We start from the raw sequence: 22,993 nt of genomic DNA, 5'->3' as shown, positions 1-22,993 counted from the left end.
TTTCATTTGCTTAGCAGAGATTTCTTAAATTTTTTAGCAGTTAAATTAATCAAAGATGTTGTCTATATCGGGCATGCTGCAGCCTGTGTTTGAGCAGAACTTTCTCTGGAATTGCAGCTTTGGGCTGCTGTAACTTGTGCTAGGCCAGAGTACAGGCACCAGAACTGAGATATGGGAACCTGTCTGTCCTCTGCACTCAATGACTTCCCCTTCTCAGCCCAGGCAGCCTAGAGGAGGAAACTGCCTGATTCAAATGCAGTGGGGACAAGGACTGTAGTGGAAAGGGGGAGAATAGATCAGGAAAAGGAGTTTGGGGACAAGAGGTAATACTGGGACTGGAGGCCTGCATGAGGGGAGAGTGGACTAGGAGTTGGAAGCAGACTGCAACTGGCTGAGCAAGGAGGCTGTGACTGGGAGCCAGGGAAGAAAATGGAGGTAGGAGTCATGGGATTGGACTTGGAGTTGGTTGATGTGAGAGATTGGATAAGGAGCTATGGGATGGCTGAATGGAAGAGAGAGGAGGGGAGACATAACTAATGGGGAGCCAGGATGGTGATGGTATTATAGGATTGTCTGGGGACATGGACAAGAAGCTGGGACAGGTGAGGGACATAGAAATTGTGTGAGGATCCCAGGGAGTGTGTTTGGGACTGGGAGTCAGGAGAAGGGGAACATGGGTAGAGGACAACCTGGAGGTGAGGGTGCAGGAGAGAAATCAGATTTTGAACTGAGAATGGCTGAGTGACGGGGGACTGGGAGAGGTGGCTAGAGGAAGAGACTAGTACTTGCTGGTTGAGAAGACTGAGGAGTGGAGACTGGGGCTGGCTATGAGAACATTGGTCTTAGGTTGAAGAGACATGACTGGGACAAACAGGTTGAAGGGGATGGGTCAGAAGGGTCAAGGCTTGGGGGATGGGTAGATGGGCAGACTTCTGCCCACTAGAGAAGCCTGGAACAGAACTTTAAAATATGGATTTTTACTATTCCTCTAATATTAGCATATATCTGTGAAACACACTGGCCAAGTGTCCCATCTCCCTCTGGTAGTGGTCTGCATAGGGGATGACAACCTATTACTGCTATCAGTTACTCCATTAGCTCAAGAGGCAGAGGTCTATGCAATGGATCTAAAGATTCCAACCCGGCAGATGACCCATATGAATGTCAATATGATGCCACATGATGGAATTTCTGTTTATTCCATTTGCTTCCTTTAATTAAAAAAAAACCCAAGGAATTGCACATATGTTAAAAGAACATTCACATTGCAAAGTGAAGCACTCAGATGTTAAAAAATGCCAGAATTTGAGCCCCTTTTTGATGCAGTCTTCAATTACACAACCACATAATATTTTTTCCCACAGGCCCCCTGCCTCATTTGGTGCACAGGATGGATTTGGTCTAGGAATTAATCAGGGCTGTGTAGTAAACGAGGCTGTTGTTTGTAGGACACCTGCATCATTTGGTGCAGAAGTTGGAAGATGTGTATTGAGTGACGGGGGGAGATTGCTGAAAGAGAGAAGATGGTTAGGGCTCTGGGATTCTGCTCTAGAAAATGGGATTCTATTCTTGCCTCTGGCACAGAGCTCCTACATGATGCTGGACAAGTGACAAAATCAGACTTTTCAAAGATGGTCACTAACTGTCATTTTCTGGGTGCTTGACTTCAGACTCTGTAGTCTGATCTGGAGAAGCATGGAACACTCACTACTGCACCTAAAATCAATAGGAACTGTGCTCTGAACATGTGAAGTACTATATTATGTTAAGTATTCTGAAAAATCAGGCCAGTGGTAGCTCAGCTTGAGCACCCAAAATTAATGGATACTCTAATCTTAATCTCTTCAAGTGTCTATGCCCCATTTGTAAAATGTATGTTGTGAAAATAAATTCATTCATGTTTGAAGCACTCTCATACTACAGGGATAAGCTCCATAGAAAAATTCATAAAGAAATTAATTATTCTGTCAGAACATGCTATGAATAGTGTACAGTAAATAAGACATGGGGCTATCTTTTGAACAATGAAGAGAAAACAAAATATTGAATAGATGTTCATTAAGTGATTACTGTCCATTCTGTGCACTGAATAAGACAGGTCCTGTGGGGGGAAGTGTATAATCATATAATTAGACTGTAGTGTCATGCATATGCACAAGGTGACAAATTAAGGTTGCACAGACAGTCTTAACTCTGGCATTCTTTTGAGCTTGACTTTGCAACCTCAATGCTCTTTTAAACATCATTTTTGTGTAATATGAATTTTCTTTATCAGCATCTTTGTTTCAGTAGTATGAGTGAGGTAAGGAAAAATAAGCCAAAACATAAATTTGAGTGAAGATCCATCCACCCGTAATGTAAAAAGGAGGAAACCATGCTAGTCTGTGGATTCACAGCATGTACAAAAATTAAGACATATGTTCAGTAGGCCAGTCATCAGTTTCAGAATGTTCCAGAGGAGTTTAGAAGAGAACTAATTACTTGCTACAAATACAACTCTTAGGACTATGAAAAAAGAGACAGTAAAGATTGCTTCTGGGGGAAGAGTCACTTGCATCACTACCAACTCATGTCTCCTTGATATTTTAGCTTCTCCGCTGTGATCACTGGACACAGACCTTTGAGACACCTTGATGGGAGAGGAGACTCCCAGAGACTCTTTATTTTTCAACACTTCTCTATGGTTTTGAGGAATTCTCATCTCTTTTAGACCAGTATGTGTGAAGTTACCCAATCCAACAGTTGTCTCAAAGAAGATATACTAAAAACAGAGAATAGTTAAAAACAAAAACAAAAAAATCCAGAAATGGTTTGCATAGCATATCTTGTCTGAATATTTTAGAAAGCCTACAGTTCCCTGTAGCTTAGTTACAGAGGAAAAGCAACTAAAACCTTACATTTCTACAAATAAAGTAGTCTCTGGCAATTCCATTGTCAGACTGACAGCCTCTTCCTGCTCACCAGAGAAAAGCCCTATCCCTCACCTGACCTGCTTATCAAATTCTAGGGGTTAGAATTTAACAAACAAAGGTGAGTCATACCAACACATCTGCAATGGAGTATTTGTTCAGGAGTGTCATCTGGTGCAATTGTTACAGCCTTTGTCCTCCACCCCAGGACTATTTTCCCCCACACCTCTGGGAGGTCATCCCAGTATAGCCACATCCAGCATTTCACAGGCTATTTTGATCACTACCTACCATTTGAGGTGATTGACTTTTGATTTGCATGTCCATTACTATTGATTATTGGAGTTAGATCTAGAGCTTATTGGGAATTTTTCAGTGAACCATTTTTCCCATTAAAAAAGTCAATTTATCAGAAGCGCTCACAGGAAATGATTGTTTTTTACAAATTTCTCTACTCAAATATATTTGAACAAAAGTTGGAAATGAAAATTCTTAAGTTCCAAATTACTTTATTTTGGAAAACCTTTTGATTCACCTCAATTGAATTCTTGTTCAGACTAACAGTTTGCAATTTTTTTTGAGCTTTCAACTTTGTGCTGATAAAGGATGGCATGTGTGTGGGGGGAGAGGAGGGAGCCAAAATCTCAAACTCTATCAAGATGGGGAAAGTTTCTGTCTTAGCTCCAATTAAACCACACCCTCATTCTGGAAGTATTCAGTACCTAACTTAGTTGATCCCAGAGGTAGCATTGGTGGTGAAGATGCTTGATCAGGGGCTCTGGAAGCTGAAATACCTCTAGGAGGAGATCACACAGCAGTATAACAAACTTGGTTGTGGCTTAATGGAGCAGCAATGGTTCATAACATAGAATTGGTTTTGTTTTTTTATTAATATTGGTCCATTTCAGTAAAGCCATATTAATGTTTTTTTCAGTAATTTTCACCTCTGTTTTTAAATATTGGTTTTTAAATCTGCCAAGGTTATGCATATGCAAACTCCTCTTACACCATTTTTATATCAGTGTAATTCTACTGGCTTCAGCTGAGTTATTCCTGAGTTATTCAGGTGGAAGTGAGAGGAGGACCAGGTCCCAGGAGTAAAAATACCAATTTAACTATAAGCTTGTGTACAGACACTTATTGATATAAATTATGTGAAAGTCATAGATGTCCTGGTGGAACTGAGCTACTAATCTATTAATGTATTGAACTCACATGAGGAGAAAAAACAAACCTGGAGATATGACAGGCTTATAAAAGCATTCCCATTGTGGCATAATCTTTTAGAAAAAATTTATAAATCATACCCAATCTTTTTTGTAAATTGACCTGTAAGTTACTAGCAGCAAATCAATAGGATACAAATGAAAAAATAATAATGCAATAACAGTGCTGTGTATTGTCCTGCACCTGAGACGAAAAAATGTAAAACAATCAATATGATAAAGATTCAGCACTGCTACTTCTTTACAAAGAAATGACAAAACAACACTGATACTAAAAGATCATTGTAAAAACTAAAAACCTGCCTTCAAAAAAGAAAAAGATAAAACTGAATATTATACATGTACATGGTTCTTCCAGCTTTCCATTCATTTGAAATGGACTGAATCAGAGAGCAAATATGCTTGGGGGTGAGGAACCACTTTCTGTACATTTCCCCCATTTACCAACATCTCAATGTCATTGACTAAGATGATATGTCAGTGGCATACTGTTAAGTGTAACAACAAGTAAGTGTCAAGGAGGCGCCTATGCTTGTTTCATTTGTTAATGCAGTATATTCCAATACTATCTGCTGCTCCGACAAACAGGAGCTTAAGTGGCTACAAAACGTGGCAGCCCACTGCCTCAATGGAACAGATAAATGAGATCGCATCTCATAGGTGCTTGGCCCACTGTAGCAATTTGCCATTCTGTATCAGCATTAATTCAAGAATCTGATCCTCATCTTCAAAACTTTACCTGTCTAGAGCCAGTGATGTGAAGGACCACGATTCCCCTTCAATATTATAAAATATATACTTGTGGGTGTGGAACAGATTATAAAGTGTAGTGGAACAATATGACAAGTGAGAAAACATTTAGAAAACCTGACTTATGAGAAGTTTATAATAAATACGGGGGTGAGGGAACTGGGCATGTTAGTTGAGAAAAGAATACTGAGGGGGCACCAGAAAACAGTCTTAACATAAGTTAAGGGCTTTTATAAAGAGTATGGTGATCCATTTTTGTCCTTCAGTGGAGAACATCTAGTTGGCTTCATCTGCTGAAAGGGATGTTTAGGTTAGATATTCTAGCTATAAGGATACTTAAGTACTGGAGTTGTGGAATCCCTGTCACTGAAGGTTTTAAGCATAGGTTGGACAAATATTTGTCTGGGATGATGTAGGTATACTTAGTTCTGCCTCAGCATGGAAAAGATAGACTAGATGACTTCTCCAGGTCCCTCCTAGCTCTACATTTCTGATTTATATAAACCAGTAGCAACTAGCTTAAACATGGGTATTAAGAAATAATATTCATCCCCAAACCTTATGCAGAGTAAGGTATTAGTCCATTATGGATAAGGGCAGCAGAAGCAGACCCTTAAAGTTTGTAAAGCACATTATGTTCCTCAGAAAAGAGAGATGATATAACTCATATTTCATGAGTGATAATCTGTAATATTTTAGAATTGTTTGCTTAGAGATAAAGAATCAACATTTTTAGAAAACACAACAGCACATTAGTGCTGTCACTCTTATTTCTAAATATTTGCCTTATTTTGTTGTATTAGATATAATGACATTCCAAAATCTTCCAAGGGGCTAGATTCACAAGGGGGACTTCGGAGCCTGAGTCCAATATTTAGGTACTACTCGTATTCACAAAACACCTACTCAGCTACCTCTAACCTTGTAAAAATTTAAATTCCTTAGGCTCCTAAGTTTTGATGGTCAAGCCACTAGGTGTCTACATTTCTACCAATAGGCATTCACACAGCACCAAGCAGTTCAGAGCCTAATTCACACCTAAGCCCCGACAAGATTCACAAACTGCCTTTCCTCACCTCTTTCTCCCATATGGCCCAATCCAGTAGGCATGCTCAGAGAATGCCTAATCCACACAAAAGGCAGCTGAGGAGATGGTGGTGCTTGGTGCTTTTGGGTAGACAGGGACAAAGCCGTTGGAATCTCTTATAAGAGAACCTGTTCCACTGGGTATGAAATACTTACATATTCATTGGGCCAAATAGAGTGGTCAGGGCACTCATGGATGACCTGGGTTCCAGTCTTTGCTCTGAATCAGACAGAGGGGATTTGAACTCCCCATCTGCCTCTGACATCTTGGGTTAGCACTCTAACCAATGAGGGCTACTGGGCTTGGGGTGGGGTGCGGGAAAGAGGGCACTACCACCATTACTGTCATTTTGCATGAAATGGCTCACCTGGGTTAGGCACCCAACACTAGAAATAGGTTCAAGGCTGTCACTCCTGATAGGAGCTTAGATCTTTTGAGGGGTGAGTTTAGGACCACACGCCCCATCTTGGTATTTCCTACTGGCTATCTTAGGTGGCTCTCTGCTCAGTGTGCGGCCTTCTGTGAATCCCTTTTAGACACCTAGCACTCCTCATACAATGCATGGGGGAGCCTGGACACCTAATTCAGCATTGTGAATTCTACTAGATGACAGGGTGTTTAAGACCTCTCTACCCCCTTTGTGAATCTAGCCCTTGGTAGCAGGAGCAAAACTCAAACAGCAGACTGTGCCTTGTCTTCATGTTCAGATTCTATAATCCCAATATAGTTTTGTAGCATTCAGGAAACATTGATTCCTTTCATTGTTCTGCAGCTCAATTCAAATAGGATATAAAAGCTTAATGCAGTTTGGCATCAATCACAAATGCAATATTAACTTTAAAAGTTTTTATGACTGGCCAGTCTTCAGGGAATGACAAGAGGATGAGAAAACACAGTTTTCCATTGCTTTATCCTTCTCTCCATCCATCCTAAGTTTTGAGTGTACTGCATATAGATTTTCTACTTTTACAATTTAGCTGTTGCTATTTTCATTGTGTTCTTTCTTATAAACTAAATTATTGTGTGCTTATTTAGATATGTAGCTTTGCATTTTTAAAAAATACAATATGTATTGTTTAGGTTGGAAAGTCAAGCACTAACAATTAGAAAATGCCATAAATAAAGTTGCTCATTAAAGCTTAATTCAGTCACCATGTGTGTATCATGATAGTTTATATGATCACATAATATTTTTTTTCCACCTGACTCCTTAATCAGAGTACAGATGCATGAGTTAGAAACATTTTGTGTATCTCTGCAATGTGATACCAAAACCAAAAACCTGTGGTACTGAGTCTCAGAGCCTGGGTCAGTTGCCTGGGGCACAGACTGTAGGTCTATAAAATTGCAGTATAGACACATGGGTTTGGGCCCAGACTCAGAGACACTCCACCCTCACAGGTTTTCAGAGGCCAGGCTCCAGCATGAGCCCAAACATCTACACTGGATTTTTATAGCTGCACATGCTTGAGTTCCATATGTCCAAGTCAGATGACTCGGGCCAGCTGTGGCCTTGTTCTGCATCTTTTATTGCCATGTAGATATACCCAAAGAGAATATTCCTATAGTATTAAATTCCTATAGTATAAAATTAAATAGGAGCAGAAGCACACCCTTAGTGAATTCTACTATATCATGTTGGGCTGATGGATTGTCTTGCAAGAAGTAATTATTTTCTAATATAGTCAAAGCTCTAGGTACACTAGAATCTTTAGACTAAGCAGATATGAAGCTGCAAATAGGTTTAAACAATTTCAGAGTTTGTTTTCAAGTGATGGTAGGTACCAGGGGAAATTTTAGAATCTTAAAACAAAAGCTTGTGCATCATAGGTTATACATTTTAGAATCACTGTGAAATGAGTTTTCATAGTTCTTAAGGCTTAATTAGCTCACTCTTTTTACTGGCTAGTTTGAGTTTGTGGAGATAGAAAGAACAAGTGCTCCATAGAACTGAAAAGACATTTTCAGACAGAGGAACCCTTTCTTAAGGTTCAGTAAGTTCAGAACATTTCAGAGATAACATTGGAATCTTCTCAATTGTCCAAGAGCTGTACTTCTGGCATCCTTCAGAGCTGAGGAAGTTTATAGAGTGAACAGGGGGTTAAAATGGCCCATTACCTAATGATCATGATGTAAATTTAGTAATCTGCAACACTATGCAGATTTTGGTCCTTAGATTTGTAAAGCATTTTTCTTCATCCCTGTAGCTCTACTGGTACTACCAGTGGTAGAAGCTGTCATTTAGACAGAGTGCAAGCATATATATTACCATGAAAGTGCTGAACTCTGTGACACAGTGAAAAGTATATTCTGACCTGGCCTCCTTGTATAGTCGCTCTGAGTTAGATGACATGGTGGTAAGATGAACATGTTCCAGCCTACAGTCCATGCTTCAACTGTTGCCAGCACCCAAGGGGTTGCACCAGGGCAGCAAAATTGTTACAAATGTCCCTAGTGTAGAGAAATCCTTAAAGACTTACAGAACCCAGGAAGACAATAATTGAAATCAACAACCGACAGTCTATCAGAATATAAGATTTTAGGAATGAATGGATCTGAAACGTGTTTAAGTGCTTTGCTGAATCAGTAAGTTCTTAAGAAATGAGGCAGTAGACTGAATTCAGTATTTTATTGTTCAAAAGTGATTCATTCATACAAAAACAATTGCAACTGGATTGAACAGTTCACGAAAACCCAAACTTTCAGCAGGAAGTTGGCTTAGCCTTCATAATCAGTACTCACTCCCTCAAGGACCTGGGCAAATTTCAGGAACTACGAAGTGTCAGCCTCAAGAGTGACGCTCATGAAAACAAGAGGCAGGGCTTTCTCAGAAACAAGGTCCAGGCTCTGCATTCATTATGGGAGGAGATAAGAAAGACCATAAATCTTTCTGACTTCAGAAGGAATCTAAAATTCACTTTTTCAGTGTAGCATTCCATAAACATAACAGTGAACAAGGAAAAAGAGGAAGAGCAAGAAAAAGGAGGTGATGGCAAGCAGATAAAAAGGAAGCCAAAAGGGGTAGCAGAAGAGGAGAGAGCGTGTATTTATTTTAACCTGATTGTCTCAGAAGAAGCAGGAAAACAGCCTCAGCTTTCTGCATTAATATATTTTTGCTTTCTCCCTTGAGAATCATTCAGATTCTATGGTGATGGGCATCATTAAAAGAAGCTACATAAAAAGAAATATGGCTATATTCAAGTTTGAGGGGATTATCTGAACCTTTTGAGTTCACTCATTTTTAGTATGATATATATTTATATAGATAAGGTTAAGGAAATAAGCTCCAGTGTGAAATAACTTACTGTAGAAAGCTTCCAGAAAGAAAATCATAGATGAGTACCAGTGGGTGAGCATGTGTATACATTGAATAATCATCCTTTTTAATATTGCCATATCAAGCATGCCTCAAATGTTATTAATCCACCATCAAGTTGGCAAACATACCATGGAGAATTTGCATGACAAATCACCAGCACTAAATCCTGGAGACCAAGAGGAAATTATACATAACACTGGAGTCACCTCAGCTATGTACACAATATAAACACAGTCACTACCCAGGCCAGGAAATTTATATTATGTATCTATCACTATAGGTCTACATTGTGCAAATAGAAAGACAAGGACTTTGCCCTGAGGATCTTATAGTCTAAATTTAAGGGAAACTCATAGTAAACCCAAGATAAGGAGAGGGCAAAGAAAACAGAGAAAAGGTAAATTGTTCTTGTGGGAATATTATTTACAAAAAAAATATTGCATTTTGAGCTTGCTTTCCTATATGTCCGATGCAGGGGCGGCTCCAGACACCAGCACGCCAAGCGTGTGCTTGGGACGGCAAGCCACGGGGGGCGCTCTGCTGGTTGCCACGAGGGCGGCAGGCAGGTTGCCTTTGGCGGCATGCTTGCGGAGGGTCCACTGGTTCCGCGGCTTCGGCGGTCCTCCCGCAGGCATGCCGCTGAATCCGCGGGACCAGGGACCTCCCGCAGGCAAGCTGCCGAGGGCAGCCTGCCTGCAGTGCTTGGGGCGGCAAAATACCTAGAGCCACCCCTGGTTCAATGTAGATGTTTGACTTGCTCTTTATTATTCTCAGCTACTGCACTATTCAACCTGTTCATGAATAAAAACATGCAAAATCATTTCTTAATTTGTGCCGATATGGGCACTGCTAAAATGGTGTAAAATGACTTGGACAATGAATGTGATATGGTAAACAGCAGTTACCCTTTGATCTTGCTCATATATCTGTTCTGGATTTACACTGCAGAGGCAAAATAAAATGAATTCCTTAAAAGACAGCCAAAAGCTTCTGTTTACAAATTTCACTTTGTGTACAAGATGGTATGTATAACAGTTTTGAGTGAATAAATGATGCTTTGGCATACAGATTTTCTCAATGGCTTAAAGGTGAGCTTGAAGCCACTTTATCCCACTTCCACTTGAGCTGCAGGCATCACTTTGAGAACTGTAGTTATTTCACTATTAATACATCTAGTATTTAGATGGATGATTTGTGAATTGGGAGGGAAACAGCTTATTTTGAAAAATCTTGCCATCCCTTAACCCACGGGAGGGAGGGGAGAAGTAGCACTAGAGGGCCACTCCATAACTACTTTTGAAGACTCAGACAGGGTAGATGAGCCCTGGCAGCCTGTAACCTAGCTTCAGGACACTAACATATCTGATAAAGGGAGCTGGGATGGTTAGGGGAGGTGGCTGTGACTTTTGAGGGATGAGAAGAGAACAATTTAGATCTGTGCAGGGAGGGTCATAGTGTTACAGTCATAGAATGTGGATAATACAGTAACTAGATGCTTATTTGAACCATACTAAAGTGTCAGTGTTCCTATTGAAGTCAGTGAGAGTTGAATCAAATCCACAATATGAAATTCCCATTAACATCAGGGATTCTAGGTATCCCTACAGCAGAACAGACCCCCTAAATGTCCCCTGCCTAGGCTGAACAACTTTAGGTGGCTATTTTAAAATTGTATCTATAATTTATCTTTTAGACTCTCTCAAAGCAGCTTTTGTGTCCTCTTTGCAGATCACTTTGAAAGTTCTAAGTGCTGCACTCTTAACACTCTATGTGTATTAATACTGAAATAACTTATTAAGCTCTCAGGGTGAGATTTTTTGCTGAACTTCTAAAAGACACAACTTAGAATTTACCTCCCAAGTGGCATGTACCTGCCTGAACCTGGGATGTTCTAGGAACTGGAGCGGCTTCCAATATAACTTAAGCAGCCTTTGTCTTCTCTAGTGCCTGTCCCAGGCAAATTCTACTGTAGCCACAACTGGTGGTTTTTTGGTCCTTTGATGTCACTACAGCCCTCTTATGCAGCAAAAATTAGAATGGTAACTAATTTTCAGTACTGTTTTTTTTTTTAATTTCCTCTCCATCTTTTTTTGTATGAAGATTTTCATCTTTTTAAAATTACACTTCTTTCCACCTATGTCATCTATTTTTTTATACCACAAACATACAGGGTCTGAGTCTGCTTGCACAGAAGCCAGCATCAGACCTCTTGTTGACTTCAATAGGAACAGCATATCTAAGAAAATACTGACCTTTTAGATAGTAAACACCTTCCCAAATTGCCTAAGTATGCACACTTTGTTTCTACAACTGTGCATAATGTATAATTCACAGCTATTTCAAAGGTATTTGATGTCCAGTCTTTTCTGATCATGTCCTATCATGGTAAAAGCTGGGTAGATGCAGAAGGAATATAAGAGAATAAAAGTAAATGTCATGCAGATTATACAAGAATTTGTGATAAACTTTATGAAATACTCAGAATCAATCTTTTCCTCCACAGAGTTTCAGACTAAACATTATTAACAATGAATCCTAATGTCATGGATAAATCTATGTCTCTACTATTAGGAATGAACCTTTGTTCCCCCTCCATTCTGGCTGGATGAATTGTCAGGCTTTGAATTTGACAACATAAAGTTTGTTTTGGAAAGTAGGATTTGGGTTAGGTTCAGATTCAATCAGATCAGAATGTCAAAAGTTGTCACTTGAAGCTCATAAAATTAAAGAGGAACAAGAACTTTTTCATGTGTTATTTCTATGGTAACCACTCTCATGCACTAATACTAACATGCTTCTAATTTGTTTTACACATAGACATAACTATTGAACAAAACATGATTGCACTCCAAAGTAGTAAAGTGTTGTACTAAAAAAGGTATTTTAACTTCTCTATAGAAACGTGTCACTTAAGCATTCTTTTTTACTACACTTTGGCTAGCTAACAGCTTATTATGTTAAATCAGGATCCATATGTATTCAAAGGCCTAGTAGCAAGCTTTTCTCATCTTCCATAAAAATAAGTAGGCTGTACAAGTAAAAAAAAAATACTACCCAGTTTTTTACTTTGATTTTGTTATACTAGAAGTTTCATAGCTGAAATATATAATTATATGTGCAAATTAACTCACAGCCTAAGTTGAGGAATTACTCAGTGAGACAGGGAAGTGCCTAGTGCCACATTGTCCTAACTGCATATAAACTCAATTAATTTTGAAATCTGATCTGTTGCATAATTACCAGTGCCTAAATACTACAGCTGAGGTATCTGTGATCATTTCAATAGCCCAGCATAATGCTTTAACTCAAGTGGAACAGTTTCTTAATTTTTCATTTTGGTTCTCAGGTGCTGTTTAGTTACAAATATAAAGCTCCGGTTTTTTATTATGCAACAGGCAAGTGTTCAAATCATAAAATCTGCTTACTCAGTGAGGAATGAAAAATTGTACATTCAGGGCATGATAGTTTCCAAACTTCTCCACCCTTGTTATTAGCTTTTGGGCCAAGTCTATGATCTTTATTATTTCTGAAAGAATCTTATATAGGGATAACAAAGTGTTTTAAGTAACTAAAACATTGGATGGGTTTAGGAATGATTTTAATGATGTCAATTATTTCCTGTACATACTTAATCTGTATTGAAGTTTTGAGAAATACACTGAACTGGTTTATAAGTTTATTAAAAGATTAAATAAGCAGTTATAAAACAAATATGAGTTTAAGCAAGATGTTGTTAGCTAATTTAATTTATAACTAGCTAGTTTTACTAATCTAATTTACAATAATCCAATGCAATGGTCAAATCAAGGTTATAATTGAAATATAATCAATAAGTCAATTTAATTTGTCTGGTTTGCTAATTACTACAATAACTATGGTAATTAAATCAATTATAATAAAAAAAAAGGAAAACATTTCTCTTAAGGGTTTACAGAAAGGCTGAGGGCAGAAGCTGTTCCCTTTTGATTTAAGCAGTTTAGCTAAGAGTCTGTTAAGGCAGAGGCTATTTCTTGCCATGGTTTTTGAGGAATTCTGGCTCTTAAAATGAATTCATGGTAGCTTCCTTTTTTTAAATCTGCTTTTTTTCTCATTGTTTCACTGTACAATAAAACCCTGTTAAGCTTTTCTTTATTTAACTATTTCCCCACACTAGTTTAATACGATGCCTGCATTTTTTGGCAGTCTTACACAAATAAGAACAGCTATACTGGGTTAGACCAAAGCTCCATCTAGCCCAGTATTCTGTGTTCTGAGAGTGGTCAATGCCACGTGCCCCACAGGAATGAACAGAGCAGGTAATAATCAAGTGATCCATCCCCTATCACCCATTCCCAGCTTCTAGCACACAGAGACTAGGGACACCATCCCTGCCTATCCTGGCTAATAGCCATTGATGGACTTTTCCTCCATGAACTTTTCTAGTTCTATATTAAACCCTGTTATAATCTTGTAAACACTTATAGTAGCTTTAGAATGACATAGGTCATAGAATAACTCAGATATCTGACTGTTTAGACAAGACACTTATGGGTTTATTGTCTAATTTGGGGAACAGTTAACTATGCATTCATGCATACATACACTAATGGGCACATGAGAAATTTGAACAGCCTCAAATTGCCCTACAGAAGGATTTTTCACAACTTTAAGAAAGTCACGTTTGGTCTTAGAAATACCAATAAATATTATTTTAGTTCCAATCTATTATAGGATGAACTTGAAGCTTTCTGCATTTGTGCAGGAGTCTGATCTTCTTTCTTTGTTAGAAACTTCAGACTTGGCTTAGCTGATTGTCAATCTCTCACCTCTTCTTCTTTGGTTGGCCAGTCCAGGGAAGAGAGCAGGATACAACTTTGGGTGATGTCATCAATGAGAGAGAACCACCATACCCTCCTTCTTTATTAATATGGTCTTTCATAGGGATCACTGTCCCTGTACTCTGCCTCAGGAGACACCCCAATATCTTCAAAGCCAAGTGGATGTTGCAGCCAGTTAACCATAGTTTTTACATGAACCAATGGCCTGGCATCTTGACGTCACATAGATGATTCCGGGTTAGTGTGTATGTGTCTTGCAGCAATTAGTTGATAATCACAAACAGATGTCTCTTGAAAACAGGATGCAAGAAGATGGCATGTGATATGGAGTTGTTAGACAAACCTCCCCTTGAGGTCAAGTCAAATGTCTTAATTGTTCAAATATAATTAATGGCTTGTCAACATCCACACCTCCACTCATTCCCACACATCTTCATGACAGTGAGTTCATTATGACATCTGGAAAGTAACTCTGAGAGGTGGGGGCAGAGTCCAGGGCAAGTGAGTCACCTCATTCTAATAACCCCTTAGCCTACAAGCCAGAAAGCCGCTTTTAACATCCCCAGTAATGTTATGTTTCATTAAACATTTATCCCGTTATTGAGGCCTAAATCCTAATATGGACTATCTTCCCTACACTTAGTATGTGAATATATAATGGAAAAAATAAAGTCTCTACAAAACAATTTTTCTGTTTTACGGATAAATAAGGTAAATATCTCCTAGGCCTATTCTAAAAGGAGAGACTCAGTTTGCTGAAAATAGAAAAAGTCTATGGTTTTATTAAGTATTCCCTCTGGCATACAATAGTTAGTTAAAGCAAAGAGACATTAATCATGAAAAATGAACTTTAGGCCTCTTGGGTACATTTCTGAAATAAATTTACACTTCTTCCCTAACCATTCATTCACTGTTCACATTGAAAACAAGAACATTATTTGAACTGGACTTCCTGAATGTGAACTTGCTAACACTGACTGTCTGATCCAACACTGCAGTATATTCTGATATATGAAATCTCTATGCTTTGTAGCAGACACATTGCAGTCCTATAGAAGAGAAATGGAATGTGTGATTTATCAGTAGAAAATGTGTGCTTTAAAGACACCTACTGTAGAAGTTTGTAAAAAACAAAAACAAACCCTCAGTCTATTATACTTTGAAATGTAGTAAAGATAAACTTAGACTGAATATCAGGAATAAGTGCCTAACAATGAGTCATATTATGCTTTGGAAATATCTGCACAAGGAAGGGGCTGAAAATTGTATTGGTAAGTTTGGGTTCCTCTGTACCCACTGCTCAGTGTGTGTTAGATGTCCCACTCCGTGTTCTATCAGCAGAAAATAGTGTGCACTATGGCTCTTAGCTAGAGATCCTGGCTCATTAGCTCAAGTTAGAGCCTCAGGCTTTGGAGGTCTCCTATGTTTCAGATCTGAAATTACCCAGGATTCAATTAGGCTCCTATGCATCAGCCAAGATAGCTGCTTTCCAATGACGACAAATCTGATAACACAGCATTGGCATTATGATGATTTCATAATCTTAGTTTGATATACCTGTAGTAGGTATTTTATTTTGTGGCCATGTATGAAGCTATTGGTAATACAAACTCACATCATAACCAGTGATTAAATGCTTTCAGTGATCCTAAAGGTCTTGTACATGTTTCTGTTCATCATATTACACATTGATAAGGTAACCAATAGTTAGTAATAAGAATGGAAAATGGCCCATGTTTGAGCCTTATCTTCAGGATGGTTGATCAGGGAAGTATTATTAGTTTTGTTAGGTTCAGGAACAGGCATCTTAAGTAACTGCTTAAAGGTTTAGGCTTCTTTCACTCATTTTGGTTAGCTACTGTCTTTCCCTGGCTCCCGTGATTATTATCCTGTGCTGATCTTATAGGTGTTTAAGACTGTTAATTGACAAAGCCCTGGCTGGGATGATTTAGTTGGTGTTGGTCCCACTTTGAGCAGGGGATTGGACTAGATGACCTCCTGAGGTCTCTTCCAACCCTGATATTCTATGATTCTATTTTTTTAGTATCAATGATTGCTCATCTAGCTGTATACTTGATTTTTCCTACACTGGTGTGATCCCAACATTTTCTCTATGCTATTAGTCATGTCCCACACTCATTATTAGGAATGAGCATGAATCCTGATACTTATATTTTTCAGGGCCCATGGATACAGGCTGTTTATGTTTAGAATGAGTGTAACTCTTAGAGTGGTATGAAATACTACTAGTAGTTTGAAATTATCAAAAAGTTTATAATAAGGAAAGAACTTATATTTTCTTAATAATCTTCCCTAGAAAAGAGAAATTAAAGGCAACAATTGGAAAGAGTTTCAACAACATTAGGCTTCTTGAGGTGGAAATCTAACAATTACTCATTTGACTGGTGCTGGCACCTTGCCGTCTCAAAGGGAGATATTGACAATCTTTATAATAATGAATCCATTGTCTAATTCACAAGCTGAAAAGACCAGAACTGACCCCTGCTCTCAACTAGGAGGCAGTAAATGATTCACCATGACAAGGGAGAAACCGTCCCATTCTCCAATCCAGTCCAAAAATTAGGATTGAGTAAAACAATTTTTTTGCATTAAAACAAAATACCTGGGATAGTACCATGGTTGTCATGGAAGACATGTGATCCTGAATTAATTTAGAAGAGATTATCCACATGAGCAAAAGCCTTAGTTACTTCAAGGTTACATCAGAGGTGAATTCTTTCAATTCACACTAAATTCCAGAGATGCCGCAGGCTAGTCTGTACACTAACATTATTCCAATTTGAATTCTAGCCTGAGATATATGCACAAGGTGGACTGCACTTAAATCAAATTTATGATTGGGACTAAAATTTCTGTCCCCTGAGTTCTGGTCTGGAAACTAAACTCTCATGCAGAGAATGCCAAAATAGGCAAAAGATCAAACACTTTTTTTAAAAATAAATATACAGCTGCCCCTGGCTGATTACAGGAAAAGGACCCTCAGTCAGGGAAGAGGAATAGAATGTGCCACACTTTAAAACAGAACAAATACTGGATAGACTGTTTTTTTCCATGCTCATGAAAGTGTTTTTTATTGTTTATGAAAAGACAGTTGATCTGAGGAAGGGTAACTGCAACACCTGTCACATTTCCCACACTGAGATTATACTGGATAAACTATCCAGTATAAAATTGGAGTGGTTTGGAGATCAAGGTTGGTTGACCTAGGACATGGTTTTTTGTCTACGTACTCCAACTAATGAAGGGGTTAGGGATAATGATTAAGAATGTCTACGAAATGTATTAAAAACTATTATAGTGTGAACTGTGGTCCAGTTTGCGCCACGGTGGTCCATAACCAATTAGCTGGACATATGGTATTGGTTCTTCTCCTTGTTGTCAGCTAAGGAAAATAACAGATAGCAATCTTTTTGCTCAACAGAGACTATAAATCTTTGGGGGCAGGGACACTTGTCATGTGTTTTGACAAAGGGGGCTGGATGCCTGTAGGCCCTACTACAATACAAACAAATAAATAAAGTCAAAAGAAGAGAGCTAAAATACATGAATATTCTGTTTAATGTTACTGCATGGAAAATATTGTGCCAGGGATATTATATTCTGACAAATGGGAGGGAAGTGGCCCGTGAGATTATAAATGAGTCGGAGGAAGTAGCAAATCCCCCCCTATTAAAGTGGACCACATTATGGCAATGTTTTAGAACCTCTGTGATGAGAGAAGTTCCCACCTCAGTCAGGAAGGTGGGGAAGAGATTCTCTAGATGCAGTCAGCCCCAACCCACTGCACTTGTGAGGCCTGTCTAACCTGGAGAGGGCAGCTCCTTCAAAGGGAGGATCCAAGCCCAGTTCAAGATGGCATTCAGAGAGAAGTAAAACTAGCTCCACAGAGCAGAGCCTGCTTACCACGAAAGCTGCTTAAGAGTTTCTATCACCTGGACCCTATGACAGCCCCAGCTCTATAATTAACTTAATTTTAGGTGTTCAGGGATTTATCTATAGTCTCATTGACGGGAATCTTTCTATTGACTTCAGTAAGTTTAGTGTAAGGCAGCAATGCTGTAGTTTTGAAAATTATCAAGTAAAAAACAGACAGAATGAGATGTTTTCCTCAAAATATTTGTCCTGGCTAGTTTAATAAGAGACAGAGTGGAACTCAAACTCTTATGGTCCTGATGTATTAGATCAGACTGAGACTTTTTGAGACACTAACATATTTGAGAATTCATCTTTTACTAGACATGGGTGACAAGATAAGAAGCCCAGCACATTAAGTACAAGATATAAATGGATCCATCTGTCAGCAGTTATTTTATAAGTGAATTGCTTTCAATTATGTTAGAAATATGATTTTAAAGTACTGTGTAAACCAGGAAATGTTGAAAAGTAAATTTGTGACAATGAAAATGTAATGGATTGATGGATTCTGCTCTTAAAATTGACAAATAGAATGGAGGGTTTTGAGACAGTAGCTGACAAACAGTTTTTGGGATATTGGTTTACTGGAATAACAACCTTTTTAATACGTTCAATTTACCTTCAGAGGTCACTTTCTTAGAGTACACTAAAATGCCATCTGAGAGACAGTAGCATCATAAGTCCCATCCCCCCTCGCCCCTCCCCAATCAGTTGCAAGGAGATATCCTTTCATTGTATTCCCTTGTTACCACATCAAAAGGGATCAAAATACAAAATCAAGTAGTGGACAGATGTCAGTGAGAAAATGGAAAGCTATACCTGTCAGTACATTTGAAATTGAATTAAATCCTACTTGCAACACCTTCTCTTGGGAGAGACAGTAAGTAATTCATACTAACATATGGTTAGAAAACACTGGCACATATTTCAATTTCTTCTGTTTTTCCTTTAAAATACTTAAGGCTTTTAATGTACCAGTTATTGTAAGAGAATAATATGGAAAGGTGGTACCTTCTATGTATTGAAGTCCAGATTCAAGAAGGTGCATATGCATGTGCCTAGCTTTAAGCATACTAGGGTATCCTAACAACTTTAACCCATCCCTGGGTGGATACAATGAGGGGTGAGAGGTGGGGTATGTTTAATCTAAAATGTCTTAAATCAACATGTTTATTGAATGGTGTTTCTCCAGGGCAGAGTTGGGGTAATCAAACAATCTTAACTGTAAAAGCAACAAAGAATCCTGTGGCACCTTATAGACTAACAGACGTTCTGCAGCATGAGCTTTCGTGGGTGAATACCCACTTCTTCAGATGCAAGACTTAATCTTAACTGTGCATTTCCAATTGGTTTTGTTTAGATGCTTTCACACCCTGTGTTTCCACCACTATCTGTTTGACACATTTCCTACTGCATTGTAGTCTGTTTCCATGACAGTAACATCTTTCTCAATGGTTATGTGATGTGTTGCCTTCCTCCTTTTCTGTCTTCCAAGAGGTATCCAGGTAAAGGCTTGTCTAGTTTTCTTGATTTCTGTATGACATCCTCAAACCACTTCAGCAATTGAAAACAGAAAGCTGTCTCTAATCTATTGGCCAGTCAATACATTAGCATTAGTTACTGTATCCTAGCAGCAGACAAAGTATTTCCCTACCTTAACATGTTTAGTTTTGTCTAAATTTGACCTTAACTGTGAACTTCTTGGGATTATATTACTTGTATGGGAGATAATTACAACATCCATGTAATGTATTTTACCTTAAATTACTTATACGTACTCGCAAACCTACCCTCATCTTAATGTAGATTATGTCTGGGAATCAGAGGGTCTGCACAGGTTGCATTATGTTACATTTAAGTTTGTTAGAAATAGCTCAATATTTGTGAAAATTAAGGTAAGTGGCATATAGAGAGAGCAGCTAAGATCAGTACAGTAATTTCAATGACTGATTTGTTAGAATTCATATTTACAAATTATACAAACCTAGTTTACTGATTTATATAAGACTTAGAAGTTATTTCTGCTACTTGTGAAATGTTTTCTATGTCCTTTTTTGTTCCTGGGTATGCTATACACTGATAGGCGTATTTCCCATCTGAAGTCGCTTTCCTGAAACATCTGCTGTCAGAAAGTTTGGCTGGAGCTTGCAATGATGGATGAATTTTTGACAGGTAATTCCAATTCAGATCAGAGGCAGACACATTTAGTACCCAAAAGCTCCCAATTCATTAAAATCACTTTTTGATTTATTTAAGCACCCCTTCTCTTTTCAACGCCATTTAAAGATTAATCACTTGGGGATGGTGTTCAGGGCTCACCCAGCTGCTCATAATACGAAATGCACCAGTTTATCCAAACTTTATCTCTCAGCATTTCTGAAGTGGCTCTTACCTGAGCATCTAGCCATTGATAAAAGTCATTTAGGGTAAGTCTTTTGTGAAATCTGAATGAAATATTTCAGACTTGAAGCTAATACTAATAGTGTTGCACACATTCTCCATGCTTTGGTTTTACTAAGGCAAATAAGTCCATTAATTATCATAGTTAATTGTTTATGGTCACTGGATTTTTCTTGACATAACAGTAGAGGGAGAGTTAGTCCTAATGAATGTGACTTATGCAGCCTGGACACAGCAAATAGATTAACCAATACATTTTAATTGAACAACATACGTAAGCAAGACTTCAACACCTAGCCCCCACAGATGTCTCAGAATTCAGCAAGTTTGTGTAGTATGTATAGTTAAAGCAACAGGAATCAAACGGAAAAATGGGGACAAACCCACCAACATGCAGCAAAAGACAAAATTCTTGAGCCACATTAGCACTACAAATGAAATGAAGTGAGGTGGTTTGGTATTTGTTTTTGGCTTCATGGCCTGAGTGTTTTATGCTTTCCATATATTGTTTGCTTGACAGATATTCAAAATGAAATAAAATAAAGAAGAAAATAGGATTATTGCCCTTGTTTTTAGAAACAGAGAAATACTTCATGTTTTTAAAGCATGTACACTCTAGCATGAATATTGGGAAATTGTATGTAATATGCACTCAGTAAATCAGCCACCTCATGTATATACACAACTACTCAGTGAGCCAGCATCAAAATTGCAAAGTTCATTTAAAAAAAAAAAGCAGTAAATCAGTTTTAGTATCAGAAAAAGGCAGATAAACCCAGTGCTGGAGAAACCTTAAGAAATTCAGAATTCAGTTCAGATTTACATTCACACTCTTGGAGTTTAAGTCTGGATGCTTACTGATCTATCCAAAAATATGGAGATCTCCTGATAAGCCCAATGGCTTTCACATAACTTACCTTTTCCCAACAGGAGCTGTGACAAACCCTCCAATGGAGAACTCCCTTGCCTCCCTACCTCAAGTTCCTTTTTTGAGGGAACAGCTAGGATTGGTAGATGGCAGGTAGTTTTACAGGTTTCTTTCTGGGGTAGTTATATCCTTTTCTCACCCATTCCACATGGACTTAAATAAAAATGATTTCCACTGATCCTTCTGAACAATGGGTAGCACATAAGAACACAAGAAGAAATACTGTGTGATTTGAATCATATGAAAGAACCCAATCATCCCAGCTTTAAACTATGAGAAGTTGCATTTAAACTTTCACTGACCTCTAGGTAGTGAGAAGAAAAAAAATGTAATCCTTATATTTATTAAAGTTTTATTGATTTGAAACATTTTATAGAAACATTGCATTTCCATCAAATCAGAGTGAAGTAGGTTGTGACAATCAGATCCAGAAACCCTTAACTGAACCCCAAAGAATAAGCAGCTGAGTCAACTGATTGTGTACAATATTCTGCTATAAAGTATATTTGATAAGGTCTCTTATGAAAGCTTGTAATGTTCTAAACTTAAGTCGCCATGAGCTGTACACAGAATGTGGCTATGAATTTATGTAATTCATGTATATAGAAATCTGTGCTCATAATATATTGTGCAGTCAGGCACGGAGGAGCTGCCTCCCCAGTCAGATGAGATTAGTTTCAAGCACCTAGGGTTGTACAACCCAGGAAGACAAATGATGGGCCATTAGGGTTAATAGGGAGACATTTCAACATCCCAGTTAGAATTTTCTGACCCTGAATAACCATGATTCGCCATATCAAGAAGGGTGGGGGTGGAGAAAGAAAAAGCCCTTTTGAAAATGAGGCTTGAAACTGAGGTCTTCATCCAAAAATTGAGGGGAAGTCACTTGGTGGGTGCTGTTTATGCTAGGAAACTATTCAAAGGAATAGGTCCTTTGTACTAGAAAAGGGACTTTACCTAATGTGGAAGTGTGAAGCCTGAAGTTACCTTTCTGCTTATTTTCTGTTTATCTTGAAGAGGATTGCTCTCCCTTACTCGTACCTTCAAAGCTGTGTTTCTTCTATAAAATAAACTGTTTATTTTTGCCCAATAAGGCTTCTGGTGTGCAAACTTTGTGGTGGCCAAAGTGAATTGATAACAATGGGACTTGTTTCACACCTTTGAGCATGATGAATCAGAGGGGAACAGTTGAAGTGTCTCATACTTAAGAATGCAGAGATGATGGATTTGGGAGTCTCTGGAGTGGAAAGGCTATTGGTGTTACCAGGCAAGGAATAACTAGGCTGGTGGAAGCCAGGGTGAGATCTTGTGGTTGGGGGCTGGCTACTGGTGTTAGGGATCTGAAGCAAAGCTGCACAGCATAAAGGCACCCCAAGGTTACAAGGAAGATGTGACAGAACCCCTTACTGGTCTGGGGGATCCCAAAAACATCACATAGGGAACAGAATAAATTTCAGCTTCACTACAGATATTTTGCTCTGGTCATTATGAATAGAAAGACTGTCATTAAGGCTTTCATAAAGATGAACTTTAATTTTCCTTTACAATTAACATTCGTTTCAACAAATAAATATATTATATAGACATGGCCAACAACTCTGCCACAACTACATGTAATTAG

At 38.4% G+C, this 22,993-nt stretch overlaps 1 long non-coding RNA gene across 1 annotated transcript in view; it reads right to left on the bottom strand.

Annotated features, from left to right (window-relative positions):
• Window positions 1-8,729: 8,729 nt before the first annotated feature.
• LOC120405514 overlaps window positions 8,730-22,993 on the bottom strand; it is a 39,215-nt gene continuing 24,951 nt past the window's right edge. Inside the window, exons 2-3 of the long non-coding RNA XR_005598633.1 lie at window positions 11,544-11,683; window positions 8,730-8,819 (exon numbers count right to left, since the gene is read on the bottom strand). This is a non-coding gene — a long non-coding RNA (uncharacterized LOC120405514). The remainder of the gene's footprint in view (window positions 8,820-11,543; window positions 11,684-22,993) is intronic.

Source organism: Mauremys reevesii, linkage group 5 (assembly GCF_016161935.1).
Source record: "Mauremys reevesii isolate NIE-2019 linkage group 5, ASM1616193v1, whole genome shotgun sequence".
NCBI lineage: Eukaryota > Metazoa > Chordata > Testudines > Geoemydidae > Mauremys > Mauremys reevesii.
The sequence above is the reverse complement of the archived record's forward strand: the minus strand, read 5'-3'. Positions and strand labels throughout refer to the sequence as shown.